We start from the raw sequence: 21049 nt of genomic DNA, 5'->3' as shown, positions 1-21049 counted from the left end.
CATATATTCCCAGCCCTTTCCCTTTGAATCTGGTGTAATATCTAGGAATCTGCATTTTAACAATGGCCTTAGCTAATTCTATTTTCACTTCCTTAATATCAGATCAAGATTACTTCCTGAATGATGTAAGACCCCCAAAGCACCAATCCTGAAGATTCTTTAACTGATTCATGGCCATCAACTTTCAAATGCAAATTTTATGTATAAAATATTTTATTTTATTTACTTATTTATATTTGACAGAGAGAGAGAGAGAACACGCACACAAGTGCAGAGAGAAGCAGAGGAAAAGAGAGAGAGAGAGAGAGAGAGAGAGAGAGAGAGAGAGAGAGAGAGAATCTTAAGCAGGCTCCATTCTCAGCTTGGAACCTGACCATGGAGCTTTATCTTATAACTCTGGGATCATGAGAGAAGCCGAAATCTAGAGTCAGATGTCAACCGACTGAGCCACCCAGGTGCCCTTGCACAAGATACTTATTTTTTTAATGTAAAATATACCCTATAATTTTGTACATGTTCAGATTATAAGAGGTTGATGAATATTCAGGCCGATAATTTGTATCTATAACTGGGCTAAATCTGCATTATTTGTGTTACCTCCTTTGCCATGTCAGATATTTGAACTGTGATTTCTGGTTTCATCATTCACTTTCTTGGAGGTAGTAGATTAGACTAAGAATAATCTCATTATTTGATACATTGCAAAATTGAACATACAGGTATTTCTTAATTTGTTATTTTTCATATTTTTTTATGATAGGTAAATATATTTTTTTACTAATCTGGTAGGTATTTTGACCATGTGAGTATTCTCTGGGGTTTTGGTGTTTGGTTTTTTCCAGAAGAAGTAATACATGAAGTTTCAACATGTTTGTTTAAGTAAATTCTAAATACCACAGAAGATCAAGAGAAAGAAAAAATTTTCCCTTCCCCCACCTGTCTCCACTTTATGATCTTCCATGTAACTTAGAGGGAGGTAATGACCTTTGTTAACAGCTCTTTTTATTTTTTTCAGACACTTTCTCACATATTCACATGTTTCCTATCCATTTACTGTTTTTACACAAGTACAGTCATACTAAACATACTACACCTATACTCAACAACTTCCAATTTTCACTTACTTCCCGGACATCTTTGAAATTTAACTGTATTTAAATTTCTTTGTTGGTACTGTCATAACATTCCATAGCATAAATGTCTTCTAATGTATCTACTTAATCCACAATTTATACTTAATAATTAATAATTAATAACACATACTGGGGCACCTGGGTGGCTCATTCGGTTAAGCGTCCAACATCAGCTCAGGTCATGATCTCGCAGTTCATGAGTTCAGTTCCATATCGCACTGTTGGCTGTCAGCACAGAGCCTGCTACAGATTCTCTGTCTCCCTCCCTCTCTGCCCTCCCCTGCTCACACATGCTCTCTCTCTCTCACTCAAAAATAAATAACATTTAAAAAAAAATAACACATATTATTATATTATAAATATATTTAGGTCATTACAAACATGTTGTGATAGGTATTTTTATAATTTCCTTGGCATATTTATGCAAGTCTATATGTAGTAGTTTCCAAAAAGTGGAACTGCTAAGTCAAAGTGTATAAATATTTGTATTTTGATATTGCCAAACTATCTTATCAAAAATTTAAACAAATATGCAATCATACCAGCAACACAGCAACATCTTCCATAATAAAATTAAATTACTACCAATCTCACTGGTTAAAAAATACCAAACACACATATTTTTTTCAATTTAATTTTTAAGGTCATCAATAAGCATTTTTTATTTTATTTGTCATTTACATATTTTTTCTATGAATGTTTCAAATATACTTTCGAGGTCCTAGCTTTGATATTTGCCTTATAAAATCTTCCCTTCTCCAAGATAATGTACATAGTAACATGATTTTATCCTAACATTTTACAGTTGACCTGAGAACGATGCAGGGGTTGGAGCACCAAACCCTGCACAGTTAAAAATCCATGTATAGCTTTTGGCTTCCCAAAAATTTACTAATAGCCTATTTTTGACAAGAACTCTTATTGATAAACAGTTAATTAACACATATTTTGTATGTTACATGTATTGTGTATTATTTTCTTACAGTAAAGTAAGCTAGAGAAAAGAAAATGTTAAGAAAGCCATTAGGAAGAGAAAATACATCTCCTGTACTGTATTTATTGAAAAAAACCTGTGTGTATAAATAGACTCACACAATTTAAACTCATGTTTTTGTGTTTTTCAATTGTATTTTTAATTCATATGTAATAAAGTTTAGTGGGAAAAGACAGAGATGCAGCATTCTGTTGGATTAACCAAAGAGAATCTTTTATTAAAGACACTCAGTTTTATGTCACTGATCTTTGCAGTCTTTCTCTGGCTCAAATCTCTTGTAATTACTTCAGCTCTCTAAGCCTTGAGATATCAATATCTCAGCCCAGCTATAACCCATTTCACAGTACTGCATAAAAGACTCTTTAATACTTAACATTTTCTTTTATTATTTTCCCCAAGTAAACAAGGACAAAGATCTACTTATGAACACTACTATATCCAATATACTACTCTATTATTTCTGAATAATTTATTTTTATTGCTTTTCTTAGAATTGATAAAAAGAAATGACATATTAAGCCACAGAAAGGCATGGATGAATCTTAAATGCATATTGCTAAGTGAAAGAATCCAGCCTGGGGAGGTGAGGTTAAGACGGTGAAGTAGTACGTGGTTGCCTCATCCCTCGAACACAGCTAGATAAATATCTAATCATTCTGAACACCCAAGAAATCTATCTGAAGACTGAGACAACAAACTGCACAACTAGAGGGAAAGATGAGGCTACAATGTAGAAGGCAGAAGGTGTGGAGATGTGATTTAAGGGAGAAAAGGATCATGGGTGCCAGGGAAGAGAGGGGAGCCCTGATCATGGAGAGAGGTGAGAGTCTGAGAGATTGGAGGGGGGGGTGGGAAGCAGGTAGGAGGAGAGCAGTGTACAGGGGATAGCACAAGAAAAACACTTCCCTAAAAGCATGGACTGGGAAAATGAGAGGGGCTGATTATTGTGAGTTTTTTCAACCAGTGGAGCTCAAAAATTGGAGTTTTAGAAGTCTTCGCTGTGGGGGTGTGGAGCCCGGCAAGTGAAGATGTGCCCCTGTGGAGAAGAATGGAGGAGGCCTGGGAGTAGACAACACAATCTGAGGAACCCCTGGGACAAACTGTGAGAAGACAGTTTTTGCTTCTTGAAGTATATCTGGGAGAGATGTCATTACTTCTCAAGGAACGAAAGAGACAGCAGTCTCCACTGCACTGTCTGGTTCCTTAGCATAGGGGAGAAACACCTACTAAGGGTAGCAAACTTGGACTCTTTTTTTTTTTTTTCTGCATTTTATAATCCACATTCCTGCCTATGGGTATGACTGCACTTCTGGGACAAGCTGGCACCCTCCCCAGTGCAGCAACCCTCCCTGAGAGGACAGCACAGGTCCACGCCACACTGGGTCTCTAAAGTTTGGAGTTCTAAAACTCAGTGTGCCTGAGATAAAACACAGGTGCACTGCACTGCTAGGAAGGCAGACAGTCCAGATACAGACAGGGTGAAGGTAGGAATTTGAGGGAACCCTGGGAGACATAAGGAAGAATGTTTGCTCTTCTGTAAAGGCTTCCCGGACAATGGTGGGATCGAGCTCCCCTCCCTGGGGAGGAAGGAGAGGGCTGGCACCATTTCTCTCACCCACCCATCAGCATGGACGGACTTTGTGGAGCAAAACAGCACCAATAATGAAGACCTCAGCCACTACACCAAGTCCCACACCTCTGCACTCTGCAGGTGCTTCTTTACTAGGGCAAGTGTACCTGAGAACCAAAATAGTGGGTCCTTCCCCCGAGAAGACCAGCACAAACTTCCCCCCACACACCAAGTCAACCGACCACAGAGTGCTGCAAAGCTTCAGCTCTAGTGGAAATAGGATGTAGTCTCTTTTAACAAGCAGACCAGACAGAGCACACCTAGTTAAAACCCGCCACCCTCTGGACAAGATCCAAATACTTCCCACTGCAGGCAAGGAAAACCCTGCAGAAGACTGCCCTAAAAAAGAGCAGACAAAACACAGCAGCAGAGTGCACACAGCATACACTAGAGACACTTCTTGAAGCACCAGGCCCTAACAGTATATGACCTCTTCTTCACAAAGGCATTTTTGTCAGGAACAGAAAACACAGCAGGTTTTCGTAACACAGACAAGAAGACAGAGACCTAGACAAAATGCCAAGATGCAGGAATTCATCCCAAAAGAAAGAATAATAAAAGGTCACAGCCAGGGATCTAATAAAAAAAGATAAATGTAGAGGTGCCTGGGTAGCTAGATCAGTTAAGTATCCGACTTCAGCTCAGGTCATGATCTCATGGTTTGTGAGGTCGAGCCCCACATCAGGTTCTTGGCTGTTAGTGCAGAGCCTGCTTCAGATCCTCTGTCTCTGTATGCCCCTCCCCTACTTGTTCTTTTACTCTCTCTCTCTCAAAAACAAATAAAAACATTAAAAAAAAAAACAAATATAAGTAATATGTCTGATCCAGAATTTAAAACAACAATCATAATGACACTAGCTGGGCCTGAGAAAAGCATAGAAGACACCAGTAGTCCCTTACTGCAGAAATAAAAGACCTAAAAACTAGTCAGGCCTTAAAAAAAAAAAAAAAAAAAAAAAAAAAAAAAAAAAAAAAAAGTTATAACCAAGATGCAAAATCAACCGGATATAATAACCACAGGATAGGAGAAGCAGAGGAATTAAGTGACACAGAAGATAAAATTATGGAAAATAATGAAGCTATAAAGAAGAGGAAAAGAAAAACACTGGATCACAAAGGTAAACTCAGGGAACTCAGCAAAGCCATAAAGCATAATAACATTCCTATCTTAGGAGTCCCAAAAGGAGAGGAAAACAGAAGAGAGCAGCAAGTTTATTTGAGCAAATTATACCTGGATATTTCCTTAATCTGGGGAAGGAAGCAGACATCCAAATCCAAGCACAGAGACCTCTCATTAAAATCAATAAAAGCAGGCCAACACCAAGATATACATAGTAAAATTTGCAAAATACGGACATAAGGAAAAGTCCTAAAAGCAGCAAGGGAAAAGAAAAGCCTACCTTACAAGGGAAGACATATAAGGTTAGCAGCAGACCTATCAATAGAAACTTGGCCGCCTGAAGGGAGTGACATGATATATTCAACGTGCTGAATGGTAAAAATATGTAGGCAAGAATACTTTATACAGCAAGGCTGTCATTCAGAATAGAAGGAGAGATACAGAGTTTCCCAGACAAACAAAAACTAAAGGAGTTCATGACCACTACACCAGCCTTTCAAGAACTGTTATAGGGGACTCTTTGAATGGGGAAAAAAAAAAGTGACAAAGACTACAAAGGAACACAGAAAATCGCCAGAAACAACGACTTTACAGGTAATACAATGGCCTAAATTAATATCTATCAATAATCACTCTGAATGTAAATGTACTAAATGCTCCCCTTAAAACATATAGGGTATCAGAATGGGAAAAAAAAAAAAAGATCCATCAATATACTGCCTACAAAAGACTCATTTTAGACCTAAAGACACCTGTAGATTAAAAGTGAAGACATAAACAACAATTTAAAATGCTAATGGACATCAAAAGAAAGCTGGGGTAGCCCTACTTATATCAGACAAACTAGATTTTAAACCAAAGACTATAACAAGAGATGAAGAACGGCACTATATCATAATAAAGGGGTCTATCCAACAAGATCTATTTGTAAATACTTACGCCCCCAACTTGTAAGAACACAAATATAAAAATCAATTAATCACAAACATAAAGAATCTTATTCAGTAATAGTAGGTGATTTTAATACTCACTTACATAAATGTAAAAATCATCTAATCAGAAAATCAACAAGAAAACCATGGCTTTGAATAACACACTGGACCAGATTGACCTAACAGATACTTTCAGAACATTTTATCTTAAAGCAGCAGAGTATACACTCTTTTTGAGCGCATATAGGACATTCTACAGAATAAATCACATACTGGGTCATAAATCAGGCCTGAATAAATACAAAAAGACTGAGATTATACCATGCATATTTTCCTACCTATGAAACTTGAAGTCAACCACAGGAAAAAGTTCAGGAAGACCAAATACATGGAGGTTAAAGGACATCCTACTAAAAATGAATGGGTTAGCCAAGAAATTAAAGAAGAAATTAAAAAAATACATGGAAACAAATGAAAAATGAAAACACAATGGTCCAAAATCTTTGGGATGTAGCCAAAGCAGTCATTAAGAGGTAAGTATATAGCAATATATAGTATATAGCAATATAGTATAAAGGTCTATCTCAAGAAGCAAGAAAAATATCAAATAAATAACCTAACCTTACAACTAAGGGAGCTAGAAAAGGAGCAACAAATGAAGCCTAAAGCCAGCAGAAGAAAGGAAATAATGAAGATTTGAGTAGAAATAAATAATATAGAAACAAACAAATAAACAAAAAACAGTAGAATAGATCAATGAAACAAGGAGCTGGTTCTTTGAAAAAATTAATAAAATTGATAAACCCCAAGCCAGACTTATCAAAAAGAAGAGTGAAAGGATCCAAATAAATAAAATCACAAATGAGAGAGGAAAGATCTCAACCAACATCACAGAAATACAAACAATTATAAGAGAATATTATGGAAAATTATATGCCAACAAATTGGCCAATCTGGAAGAAATGGATAAATTCCTAGAAACACATAAACTACCAAAACTAAAACAGGAAGAAACAGAAAATTTGAACGGATCGATAACCAGCAAAGTCAGTGTAATTACAAATCTCTCAACAAAAGTCCAGGGCCAGATGGCTTCCCAGGAGAATTATACCAAACATTTAAAGAAGAGTTAATACATATTCTTATCAGTTTTCCAAAAAATAGAAATGGAAGAAAAACCCAAACTCATTCTACCAGGCCAGCATTACCTTAATTCCAAAACCAAAGACCCCACTAAAAACAAGAATTACAGGCCAATATCCCTGATGCACACGGATGCAACAATTCTCAACAAGATACCAGCAAATCGAATCCAACAGTACATTAAAAGAATTATTCACCATGAACAAGTGGGATTTATTCCTAGGTAAAGGTGATTCAATATTTTCAAATCAATCAATGTGATATACCACATTAATAAAAGGATAAGAATAAAATGATCCTCTCAGTAGATGTAGAAAAAGAATTTGACAAAGTAAAGCATCCATTATTAATAAATACCCTCAATAAAGTAGGGATAGAAGGAACATATCTCAGCATCATAAAGGCCATATACAAAAGACCCACAGCTAATATCATCCTCAATGGGGAAAAACTAGTTTTCCTCCACAGTCAGGAACAAGAGGAGGACATCCACTCTCACCATTGTTATTTAACATAGTACTGGAAGTTCTAGCCTCAGCAATCAGAAAAAAAAAAAGAATAAAAAGGCATCCCAACTGGCAAGGAAGAAGTAAAACTTTCACTGTTTGCACACAACATGAAACTCTATGTAGAAAACCCGAAAGACTACAAAATATGCTAGAACACACAAATTCAGTTAAAATCACACGATACAAATAAACATACAGAAATATGCTGCATTTCTATATACTAATAATGAAGCAGCAGAAAGAGAAATCAGGGAATCGATTCCATTTACAATTGCACCATAAACCATATGATACTTTAGGAATAAACATAACCAAAAAGGTAAAAGATTATCCAGACTCTGAAAACTATAAAACACTGATAAAAGAACCTGAAGAGGACACAAAGAAATGGAAAAACACTCCATGCTCATGGACTGAAAGAACAAATATTGTTAAAATGTCTATACTATCCAAAGCAATACATACATTTAAATGCAATCCCTATCAAAATACCCCCAGAATTTTTCACAGAGCTAAAACAAAAAATCCTAAAATTTGTATGGAACCACAAAAGACCCTGAATAGCCAAAGCAATCTTTTAAAAGAAAAGCAAAGCTGGAGGCATCACAATTCCAGACTCCAAGCTATATTACAAAGCTGTAGCCATCAAGACAATATGATACTGGCATTAAAAAAGACACATACAGATCAATGGAACAGACTACAAAACCCAGAAATGGACCCACAACTATATAATCAACTAAGCAGGAAAGAATATCCAATGGAAAGAAGTCTCTTCAGCAAATGGTGCTGGGAAAATTGGACAGTGACATGCAGAATAATGAAACTGGACCCTTTTCTTACACTATACACAAAAATAAATTCAAAATGGATGAAAGACCTAAATGTAAGACCGGAAACCATCAAACTCCTAGACAAAAACACAGGCAGAAACCTTTTGGACCTCAGCGGCAGCAACTTACTCCTAGACGTGTCTCTGGAGGCAAGGGAAACAAAAGCAAAAGTGAACCAATGGAACCTCATTAAGATACAATGTTTCTGCACAGTGAAGGAAACAATCAACAAATAAAACTAAAAGGCAACTGATGGAATAGAAGATATTTGCAAGTGACGTATCTCATAAAGGGTTAGTATCCAAAATCTATAACTTATCAAACTCAACACCCAAAAAACAAACAATCCAGTGAAGAAATGGGCAGAAGACATGAATAGACATTTTTCCAAAGAAGACATCCAGATGGCTAATAGACATATGAAAAGATGTTTAACATCACTCATCGTCAGGGAAATACAAATCAAACCTACTATGAGATACCACCTCATACCTGTAAGAATGGCTAAAATTAACAACACAGGAAACAACAGATGTTGGTAAGGATGCAAAGAAAGGGGAACCCTCTTACACTGTTGGTGGGAATGCAAACTGGTACAACCACTCTGGAAAACAGTATTGAGGTTCCTCAAAACATTAAAAATAGAACTACTCTACAAGCCAGCTATTGCACTACTAGGTGTTTACCCAAAGGATATAAAAATATTGATTCAAAGCGACACATGTACCCCAATGTTTACAGCAGAATTATCAACAAGAGTCAAATTATGAAAAGAGCCCAAATGTCCACTGACTGATGAATGAATAAAGAAGATGTGGTGTATACATATACAATAGAATATTATGCAGCCATCAAAAAAAAAAAGAACGAACCTTGCCATTTGCAACCACATGGACAGAGCTAGATTTTATTATGCTAAGTGAAATAAGTCAAAGAAAGACAAATACCATGATTTCATTCAACTGTAATTTAAGAAACAAAACAAACAAACATAGGGAAAGAAGAAGAAAAAAAAGAGAGGGAAGCAAACCATAAGAGACTCTTAACTATAGAAAACAAACGGGGTTGATAGACGTGGGTGGGAAATGGCCTAATGAGTGATGGGTATTAAAGACGGCACTTGTGATGAGCATCTAAGTGATGAACCCCTAAATTATACTTCTGAGCACAATTTAACTCTATATGTTAACTAATTAGAATTTAAATAAAAATTTGAAAAAAAAAGAAAAGAAAAGAAAAAGGGCATTAGAAAAAAGTTAGGGAAACCTGAATGAAGTATGGACATCAAGTAATAAGTATAAACATTAAGAGATGATATATCAACACTAGTTCATTAATCATTAAAAATACAGCATACAAAGTAATAATGATAGGGGGAAATTGAGGCACCTGGGTTGCTCAGTCCATTGAGTGCCTACTCTTGATTTTGGTTCAGGTCATATTCCCAGGGCTGTGGGATGGAGCCCCATGTCAGGCTCCATGCTGAGTATAGAGCCTGCTTAAGATTCTCTCTTTCCCTCTGCCCCTTTCTCCCACTTGCTCTCTCTCTCTCTCTCTCTCTCTCTAAAATAAAGTTTAAAAAATAATAATAGAGGGAAATGGTTGTGGTATATTTGGTATATTTGGAAATTCTCTCATACCTAATACTACCTTCACAATTATTCTGCATATCTAAAATTGTTCTAAATACCTAGTAAAAAAAAAAAAATTACAATTACAACTAAAGTCTTACACTTTCATAAAAATTAAAAATAAAAATATACAGCAACAATATTAATCAGGCAGATAGTATGAGACATGTAAGAATAGACAGAAAAATGTAGAAGAGACTTTAATATTCATCTTTCTCAGTCCAAGAGTGAAAATTATTAAAAATAAGCAAGGATACACTATAAACACCAAATGTTCGCTAACTTGACAATAGATTATATTTAAAATAAAAATAAAAATAAAATAAGCAAGGATAGATAAGACCTAAACAATATTATCAGTAACACTGCATGTAGGAAAACATGTCAAATTCTACACTATGATGAAATTTTGTCTTCTATTTTTAGGTCCCAAGGACAATTCTAAAAAAATTGACCAAATATTATGCTATAAAAATATTTATATACATTCCAAAGAGTAAATAACAATAACATTCTATGACCAAAATGAAATAAACTAGAAATTTATAATGCAATAGAAAATGAAAATGCACATAAAAAAAGTTGAATTCAAAAAATTTAAACTTAAAAAACATTTTAACTCTTAAGTTATTTTTGGATCAATAATTTTGGAATTATGAAAATGCTCAGAAATTATGATACTAAAAAAAATACATCAAAATTCATATTCTACAACTAAAGTAGTACTTATAGGAAAGCATCTCATTCAAACAAAACAAGAACCAAATAGAAAAAGGAAAATAAAAATTTTAAATATATAAAAATAAGTCACACATTCTGAGTTACCCCCAACACTCATACTACTGGAGCAACATGAGCTTATGATAGAATATCTATGGAGGAAATAAAATGCAAAAGAATATCTAGAAAAAAAATACTAAAAAGGGAATAGAATGAGGAGGACCCTCTAATTAAAGCAATAAAGAATTAACAAATGACTAGAAATATGATTAATGAAATAAAAAATAATGTTAATAAAAAGTAAATCCTTTGAAATAATCAATAAAATAAACCACTGACTAACATAATGAAAAAGCAGAAATTACAACTATACAAATACACGGAAAAAAAGGAAATGAACTAAAAGGAGATGACTTTTTAAAATTCACAAGAGACTACTTAGAGCAAACTTCTAGCAAATATATTTGAAAAACAAGAAATTAATTCCCAAGACCAGATAGTTTCAGAGATCAATTTGCCAAAACTTTTACATACCTAATGCTATTCAAATTATTCCAGAATATAGAAAAAGGATTAAAAATTACCAAAATATTTTTTAAGTTATTCATTTATTTTGAGAGAGAGCGAGAGAACGAGAACATGAGCAAGGGAGGGGCAGAGAGAGAGGAAAAGAGAATCATAAGCCAGCTACACACTGTCAGTTGTAGAGCCTGATGCAGGGCTGGATTTCAGGAACCATGAGATCATGATCTGAGCCGAAATCAAGAGTTGGACACTTAACCAACTGAGCCACCCATACACCCCATAAATAACGAAAATACTTGGTAATATTGATACCACATGAAAAAGATCAACAACAGCAGAAACTAATAGACCAATCTCATCTCTAAGTATCAATACAAAAAAATATATTAGCAACAAAATCCAGCAACATATTAAAAAAAGGTAGCATGACTCTTTAAAGATGCATGCTTTAGAAATTTATTAAGAAAATTTAATATATTAGATCTAATTAGAAAACTCAACGATCACTTTCATAGATTTTAAGTAGACATATGACAAATGTCAACTACAAATCACATAACCAACATAAAACAGGAACAGATATGTCTCTAACATGATCAAATAAATATATGGGCATGTAAGTATGGATATATACATGCATATGCATATGCACATACATACTACTAAAGTCAGAAAGAAGTAAGACAAGGATACTCACTATCTTTGCAACTTTTCAGTATTGTATTGTGGGGAGAAAGAACCTTGAGGCCTATGATCAAGGATCAAGAGGTAAAACTAACTCTATATGCAGAAATTACAAATTCTTTCAGGAACAGTGAAAAAAAATCAATGGAAAAACTACTAAAAACAGTAAGAAAATTTAGTAATATAAGTTTATTTATAAATATAAAATATATGAAAAGTCAGTAAGTATCACATGTTCAAGTTGGATAATGTGATAGAAGAAAAAACAATTTACAATAGAAAAAAGAAACTAAATACACCTAAATAAATGTGAACAAGCTGTATGAAGACTACTGCCTACCTAGAATCACAGTGAAGCAAGTGAGGTGGGGCAGAAAAATACAGTTTGTCACAGAGGTGAGGTTCCACAGAAAGATTCTAAATATGAATACAGCAATCTCTGTATGTGGGGAAAAAGGTAAAAGCTCAAAAATTTACATATGAGGAACATCCATCTCAACTAGAGAGAATCCCTGCTTGTCCAGAACAGGGTTCCAGTTCCTCTCCTACATAAAATATGTTAAGCAAGAACTCCAAGATGGTCCTCTGAGAGTCCCCATCGTAATTCCTGGGACCGTGAATAGGACATTACTACATCTTTGATTATGTTACAGTGGCAAAGAGTTTTTGCAGAATAAGATTATTAATCAATTGACTTTGAATTAGGAAGGAGATTATCTGCTTGTGCTCAATCCAATCATATAAGCCCTCTAAAGCAGAGGTCTTCTTCCTCTGGCAGCAGCAGCATATGTCAGAAAAATCTAAAGCCAAGTAGAGATTATACGAGCTGCTGCTGGCTTTAAAGATGAAAAGGACCAGGTGCCAAGGAATGTGCAGAGCTTTTAGCTGATAGAAACACTCAAGGATGACTGTCAAGGAAATGGAGATCTCAGTTAAACGATTCCAAAAAACTACTTCACAGTAATTACTTCAACAGTTTAATGATTACTTCATTACTGATTACTTCAACAGTTTAATGAGCATGGAAAGAGATTCTTCTCTAGAGCCTCAAATGAGAAGGTAGTCAGCTGATACACTGAGTTTGAGAGTCTGATCAGAGAACCCAGCTCAGCTGTGCCAAACTCCTGATCCATGGAGATAGTAAGATAATACATTTGTGCTGTTTCAAATTTAGTTTGCATAATATGTTATCCAGCAATAGAAAACTAATACAAACATCTCATAAAAAATTAGCCAAGGAATAATTTGCCTCATTCAAACGTAAATAATAAACAAAGAGGAAAAGCAAATGACATGGCAAAATAGTCTCCAGGAGAATGTCACTATGATGTAGATTTAAAAATTACCACATTGCCATACTTTAAAAGTGATGACAACAATTGCTTCCTTTTTTTTTTATTTTTTTTAATCTTTTTTTTTTTTTTGAAAGAAAGAGAGATTGAGAGTGCAAGTGGGGAAGCAACAGAGAGGCAAACACAGAATCCAAAGGAGGCTCCGGGCCCTGAGCTGTCAGCACAGAGCCCAATGCTGGGCTCAAACTCACGAACCATGAGTTTATGACCTGAGCTGAAGTCAGATGCTCAACCAACTGAACCACCCAGGTGCCCCAACAATAGCTTCTTAAAAGCAAAAGCTGAAAACAGGGATTTAAACTTTTTTTTTTAAATGTTCATTTATTTTTGAGAGAGACAGACAGACAGAGCATGAGCAGGGGAGGGGCAGAGAGAGAGGGAGACACAGAATCTGAAGCAGGCTCCAGGCTCTGAGCTATCAGCACAGAGCCGGATACAGGGCTCAAACTCAGGAACTGAGATATCATGACCTGAGCCAAAGTCAGACGCTTAACTGACTGAGCCACTCAGGCACCCCTGAAAACAGAGATTTAATAAGCTCATAAATGTGATGAATAAGAGAAGTGGAAAAAAATGGGCTGAAAAAACTCAGAAAAGGCATGAAACAAAAATGAAAACTACCACAGAAATAAAAGTACATCAAAATGGGCAAAAGAAAGAATAGCACTATAAGAATCACAAAAAGACAGAATATATATTTGTGACTTGAAATATAAACAAAATTAAGTACATAAAAACTAAGACTTAAAAGATTAGAGAGAAAATTATAGACATGAGATCCAGACAAAGAAAATCAAACATGTGCATAATCAATCAGAATAGGAAAAAGCATCTACTCTGAGGTAAAACTTAGGAAACTTTCCCGAAATAAGTGAAGGCCGATCTCTAATTTAAAATGGCATAGAACATCCAGGAAAATTTGATGCAGGGCTTTTAAGACATTCCCTTATGAAGTTACTGGATTTTAAAGATAAAGAGAGACAAGTACAGTCAAGAAAAAAGATAGTCACTTATGTAGAGGGAAATGAACAACTTTGGTTGGCATCAGACTTCTCTAGAGCAACATTAATCTCATAAAGCAAAGGAATGATAACAAAAAGTAATCAGTGAAAAATAATGTGACTCACAAATTTTATACTCAATCACTCAAATATAAAGGCAAAAGACAAATATATAAACATATTTCAAATATCATAGAATTGACCTTTCCTGAAAAAAACAAAAACAAAAACTACTAGAGGGTACATTTCAGCCTACCAAGAAATATTGCATTCTGAGAAGCCATGGAGACCTGAAGACCATTGCATCATAAAATATTAAATAATTTATTAAATTTCACTTGTAATAACATAGCTTTAAAAAATAGCTAGGTTTACCTATTACGTGAATTCTGCAGTATTATTAGTTGAGGTAACTACTTGAACCTAGAGTTTCAACATCTATTGAGAAATGAAAAAATTTCTGACAAAGTATTTCCAACACTAATTTAAAAGCATGTGATTTGACAATACACCACAAGAGGGAGCGCCTATGCTGTTTATGAACATAGGGAGTGTTCCCAATAAAACTAAGGCTTAGAATTTCATTTAATGGACAAACCAGTGCCCACTCCTGCCCACTAACATATGCAGAAGCTAAAGGCAAAAGGTAAAAAGAAAACGTACATATCAAGGTAGGTGTAAGTTAAATATGAAGCTCAGCCCAACCCTTATTCCCACACAGAGGCCCAAAGTTTACTATCCCCAGGCATTTATTTACCTTCCAAACCTTGAAGTTAAGAAACCATGTTTTCTTCTGGGCCCATCCTGCTGCCAGGGGTAGGGCACGATGCTGCAGTTTGAGATGAGATTTCACTCCCCCAGTCACATTTGGGTTTTTATTTTTTGTTTTGTTTTGTGTTGTGTTTTAATTTTCAGGAGGTGCTCCTGAGAAGAAACATAGTTTTATAGGAAACTTGGTCTGCCCAATTACCTGCATTAGGTAATTTGAGGTGGCTGACTTTAATCAAAAACAGCCTCTCTTTCTTCCTTCCCAGGGAATGACTACAGTTTTCTCCCCCAGCTCCCCTTCCCATCTCCCAGCTACTGCCCTAAAGAAGGAGAAAGGGCTGTTGCTTTTGTTTAAACCTGCCCAGGTCCAAGTCTCTAACCAGCATCTTCTGGCCTAGAGACTGTAGATCATCCCCACATGCCTCTCCTACAACCTCTTTTCACTAATCCTACCACCAGTCTTTCAAAAACCTTTCTTTAAAAACATTTCTTTAGGGGTGCCTGGGCATAGTCAGTTAAGCAGCCAACTCTTGATTTCAGCTCCGGTCATGATCTCACGGCTTCATGAGCCCTGCATCGGGCTTTGCGCTGGCAGCAAGGAGCTTGCTTGGGATTCTCTCTCTCTGCCCCTCCCCTACTTGTGCTGTCTCTGTCTCTCTCAAAATAAATAAACTTAAAAAAAAAAGTTTATTTAAAGAGAAAAACAAGTTAGCTTTGAGTCTGTGTCTATGATATGGGTCCCTCTATGTCCAGGGCTAAGGGCAGCTGGTGGCAGAAGACCCGAGAAAGGAGTAAGAAAAATACTCTTCCTGAATATGAGGAACCCATATTCTGAAGCCCTCATCCAACTGATGTAGGAACAGGAGATGAGCCAGGTGGCACCAGGGACTTCTTAGGGTGCTGTTGTTCATAAACGTAGAGGGTGGGTGGCAAACAGTTGCACAAGGAATCTCAGACAATTCAGGACTCTAGCTTTGTGGGAACTGAAAAGATGACAAAGCCTTTGCCTATGTAATCAACCTGCCTAGGATGCCAGCCTGCTCACTCATCTCCTATGGGAAACTGAGTCAAGAAAGTGATTTTCAAAAGCAGCTGTAACAGCATCTATATCAAGATGCTGTAAATAGAGAGAACAACATACTTTTATTAAATTAAAATTAGGACACAGACCACAAAAGTATTTTCATGGTGCAGATGAAAAGTGTGAACACACATTACATCATGAAACAAAGCAGTTATTTATCTGAAGGAAGACAGCAAAGTGGAAATGAAATAACTTAGAAATGTGAGAGAAAGAAAGCAGAGATGAAACATGAGCTGGCAGAGCTCAGGAAAGAGAAAAATTAAAACCCCATAGAAATGAAGATAAAATTGAAAGGGCCACAAAGGTGAATAGACTAAAAAAACATAATAACAGTCATATAGTATAGAAATGAGAAAAATGAGAGAAATAAATGATAAAGAAATAGAAGAAATGTTAACTGTATATGGTGGTCAAAAGAGATCACATATACCCATAATTTAAGTACCTGAGGAAAAAAAAACAATGTCATGGAATAAAATACTCAAAGATACAATTTAAGAAAATGTCCCAAAAATCTAAAAATATGTATGTAAATCCATATACTTCAATTTCCATAACTGGGTGCCAGAGAAACATGACATGAACAGTCGTCACCAACACACACCCTGGACTGGACTTTGAAGCCAAATTGCACAGATGTATGGACTACTGAGAATATTCTTTCTAGAGAATACCAGCAGTCTACTGTGTATCAAGTGTCACAAACACTTCTAAATGACTTCAGAATACAGGTGGCCAGAGGCTACTGAGAACAATATAAGAATGGATAAGAAATTTAAAAATGTCAGTGATCAAATTATGAATGTACAAATGAGAAACACTTTAGTTATGAATATGAATAGCACCTTCTGATAAATAACATATAGACCTTTCACTAAAATGAAATATATCCTAGGGGCACCTAGGTGGCTCAGTTGGTTAAGTGTTCAACTTTGGATTTTGGTTCAGATCATGATCTCACAGTTAACAGTTCATGAGATCTAGCCCCACATCAGACTCCATACTGACAGCTCAGAGCCTGCTTGGGATTCTCTCTCTCCCTCTCTCTCTGACCCTCCCCCACTTGTGCATGCATTCTCTCTCTCAAAATAAATAAACCTTTAAAAAATAAAATGAAATATATCCTAATTTGCTCAGATTATATTGCTCAAGAGGGAAGAAAAACGAAATAAATAAATATAGTTATACTTATGGTGCTTCTCAATACTCAAAGCTTTCACGTACATTTCCTAACCTAACCTTTATAACTTTCTTTAATCATTTTATAAATGAGGAAACTGAAGCCCTAAGTCACATGCTATGCATAATCAGATTTTTCTAATATAACCCAGTACTCTGATTATAATCTTCTAATCCCCCGATGTATTCTCCGTGATCTCTAAATTACAATTTAATAAGCTGAACTATCACCTAGAAAATTATAAAGCAAGATTTCCCAAGTATATTTTATGGAACCCTAAGCTTCTGAGAATTTCCATGACCCAAAGGCTTCTATGGTCAAATCAGTGAAGGGAATATTCTATTAATACACCCTCCTCTTAGAGTACTAAGCATGCATTTATACATGATATGATAAAGTTTTTCACATGTCATATATTCAAGTTACTTTTTTCTCCATTAATGTATAATATCTCACAGAATATGCTTAGAAAACACACTTTTGAAGAATGCTGGTTTCAAGTATCACAAAAGGGTCAAGTAAAACAAAAGAACCTTACGTAATTAAATTTTTTAATTTAACACTTGTATAGATAACTCACAGAGTTAGTTTTATCAGTGATCACTTAATGACTCCTGTTGCCAAAATTTAGGATTTTGCCTTTCACCTTCTTTCTTACTACCCCTCTCCTTTGAAATGAACATCCAGAGTCACAAATGTAGAAACTGAGAAGATGACTCCAAATCTCAATTTTAACCTTCCAGTATCTCTTATGCTCTAGAACTATATTTCTAATGCCAGATTTCTACCTCATGTGCCGAAAACAAAATTCATCACCATTCTCAAAAACCACATTCTCTGCCTGACTCCAAAAACTGTTTACAACATCTATTTTCTAGTCAAGTTTAAAACATAAAAATCATTCAACATCATATTTGTTGCCTAAAACGACCACACCATATGCTTTTCAGCCTGAAACTATACCCATTGTTCAAGTCCAGTTCAAATTCCACTTATTATTAAAAGTTTTCCCGAGTTGGACAAAGGAAACTCTTTTTATTCATTTACTATCTTTCTTCATTCAGTGACAATGAACCCTGAAGTTTTAAGTTGCACCAGGTTCTTGCTTATCATGCCTTACTTATATTTGATCTTTATTTATGTTAACAGCAATAACAGTTATATTTACTGAATGGTCATCTTATGCAAGATCCTTCCCTATCATGTATTATCTAATCCCCAGATAACTACTTGCAAAATCTCTAAGATTTAAGAGCCTAACCTTTTAACAGATTCATCTCATGGTTAATAATGACATAAAGTACAATTAATTGGTTACATAAATAATTTGGGATGTAAATTCAAAACATTTCTGTAAGGGTTTCTATCAAAATAAAACAAAAGCAAAAACTTTTAATATAATTTCTTACAGTCAATCTACTTATCTTCTCTAAAATACAAACCCCTGAAAAATAGAATCCAACACACTATGAATCTAATAAGAATGACCACACATGCATAAAACCTTTGTAAAACATTAGAAAATCCTATGTATAATATTTACCAAGAAATCTGAAATGTCTTAAAATAAATATATTGACTTTAAATTGTACAAAATTCTGGGGTGCCTGTGTGGCTCAGTCAGGTAAGCTTCTGACTTTGGCTCAGGCCATGATCTCATGGTTCGTGAGTTCGAGCCCGCCTAGGGCTCTGGGCTGACAGCTCAGAGCCTGGAGCCTGCTTCGGATTCTGTCTTCCATGCTCTCTCTGCCCCTCCCCCACTCACACTCTGTCTCTCTCAAAATAAATACATATTTTAAAAATCTTTAAAAAATTATACAGAATTTGTATGGATCTATGATTCTGAATAAATTGAAATGGGAATCAAAAGTTTACCTCTAAAATTAACCTATCTGAAAGGCTTTTTCTGGAGAATTTATGTCAAAACTCAATCAAAAACAATCAACACTTTTGTGTTGTTTAAACTATTCCAATATAGAGAAGAAAATATAAAACTTCCCAATTTGCTATAGAGTATTAGTACAACCTCATTTCAAACAACAGTCATTTGTAAGGAGGAACTTTAAATCAAAATATTTTTAAAAGACTAAAATTAGAAAATATGTATGGATATTTTTTATGTATCAGGTAACACTGCAGTAGAATACAGACAAAAGGAATAACTGAAGGAAACTTAACTTTTTTTTATAGATATGGATTGTTTTACGGGGTTGATTCTTTACAAAGGAAGACTTAAGGGAACAAACAGATATTAACACCACTAGGCAGTTACCAAAACACTGCAGAAAGTGCATCTTAGGTTAAGGCACATACTAACTTCTGCACCAACTCTGGTGGGAAACACGCCAGGAAAATAAACGCTACAATCTCTTTCTTTCCAATATGTAAACTCCCACTGGCTAAACCCAACTAGAAGCCAGAGGGCAAAAGTGCTATAGTCCATGGGGCTTCTTCTCTTAAACAGGGTGATAAAATGAATGACAGATCTCAAAGGACAAAGGATATACACCACTGTCCATTCTTTTTTCTTTTTTTTTTTTGGTTTCTTAGTATCCATTTTTATCTTTGTCCAGATGAAAAACATATCTCCCGTAACACAAGAAATCCACAAAAACCTATCAGCAATACATCATCCTGGGGTAATACCAATCCAGTTATTCTCCCACCTGAAATCAACACTGAAATGTTGGTTATCACCAGTAGTCTTCACATAAGGTGTCAGAGAAAAACACGGGCAGTAGGATAATTAACAAGATCTATAGTACTTCGCTTTATAGCTGGTCAGAAAGCCTGAGATGACAAACATCCCTTCCTTTCCTGTCATCCAGGCTGTGTTCCCTTTACTTCCTTCCTGTAACTCAACAGGCCTGAGATATTACATAGCATCTACAAGTCTTCAGCTGTTTTATCTCTGTTTGCTTGCCATAGTTACCCTTTTAACAAGTACTATTAGGTATGGGAGTGTTAAGAGTCACCCAACTGAATTCTCTCAGTCCGAAATACATTTTCTTGGACACTGTATAGAAACAACCCAATTTCCCTTCCCCTTAGTAAATAGAACCTAACATTTCTGCCAGTTCAGTGACCATTTTCTCTTCCTGTTGATTATTTAATATAAATAGATAAAAATATAATTAGGGTACATTCTCAGCTTTAACTTTAAAGAAATAATGACTGTGTTGTCTGATAGAAGCATGAATCCTTTGGGGACTAGGACTCCACGGTCCAAGGCAGAAAGCAAAAATTGCATAAATGGATTTTTACAGTAGAAGAGGCACTAATGCTTTGCCACTCCTTAGGTCCTTACCCTATGCATTCTGGCTATAAAGGATCCAGCAAAACAGAGTGGTTTCTGCCTTATTCAACACATACACCATGTTCACTGTGGTAGAAAATTTTATTCTGCAAATTATAACATAATAGACATCATTCCAGTAAATCGGTGATTTCTGGGTTTAGGGTACACAGGAAGACACACTGGTGAGTTTCATGAGCAGGAGTTTGCTACCATACTTCTTTTGTTGCAAATAAGTTTCTTTGTCAGAAATGATGTTGTGTAGAAGATAACAATAATGAATAAGGCATTTCATAAGTCAAACAATGTTGAGTGTCGATAGAAGCACTGAAGGGCAGTGAAAAGAAGTTCATATATAGAATATATAGTTACATCAAGCAGATAATTTGCAACAAGGAGAGATATATTTTAACCACCTCTGGGTATACTGGTTGCTCTGGGGAATATTGGCATATCGGTAGCTCTCAGGACTGAGCCCCACGGTTGGTAAATCAGGCAATCCATATGCAGTGGGG

General features: G+C 35.5%; 1 protein-coding gene across 3 annotated transcripts in view; it reads right to left on the bottom strand.

The window, feature by feature from the left end:
• Positions 1-21049, bottom strand: part of SLCO4C1 (solute carrier organic anion transporter family member 4C1) — a 74341-nt gene that overhangs the window by 35327 nt on the left and 17965 nt on the right. The window lies entirely within an intron of this gene.

The sequence above is a fragment of the Panthera pardus genome, unplaced genomic scaffold (genome assembly GCF_024362965.1).
Source record: "Panthera pardus isolate Hobbes unplaced genomic scaffold, ASM2436296v1 HiC_scaffold_2, whole genome shotgun sequence".
NCBI lineage: Eukaryota > Metazoa > Chordata > Mammalia > Carnivora > Felidae > Panthera > Panthera pardus.
The sequence above is the reverse complement of the archived record's forward strand: the minus strand, read 5'-3'. Positions and strand labels throughout refer to the sequence as shown.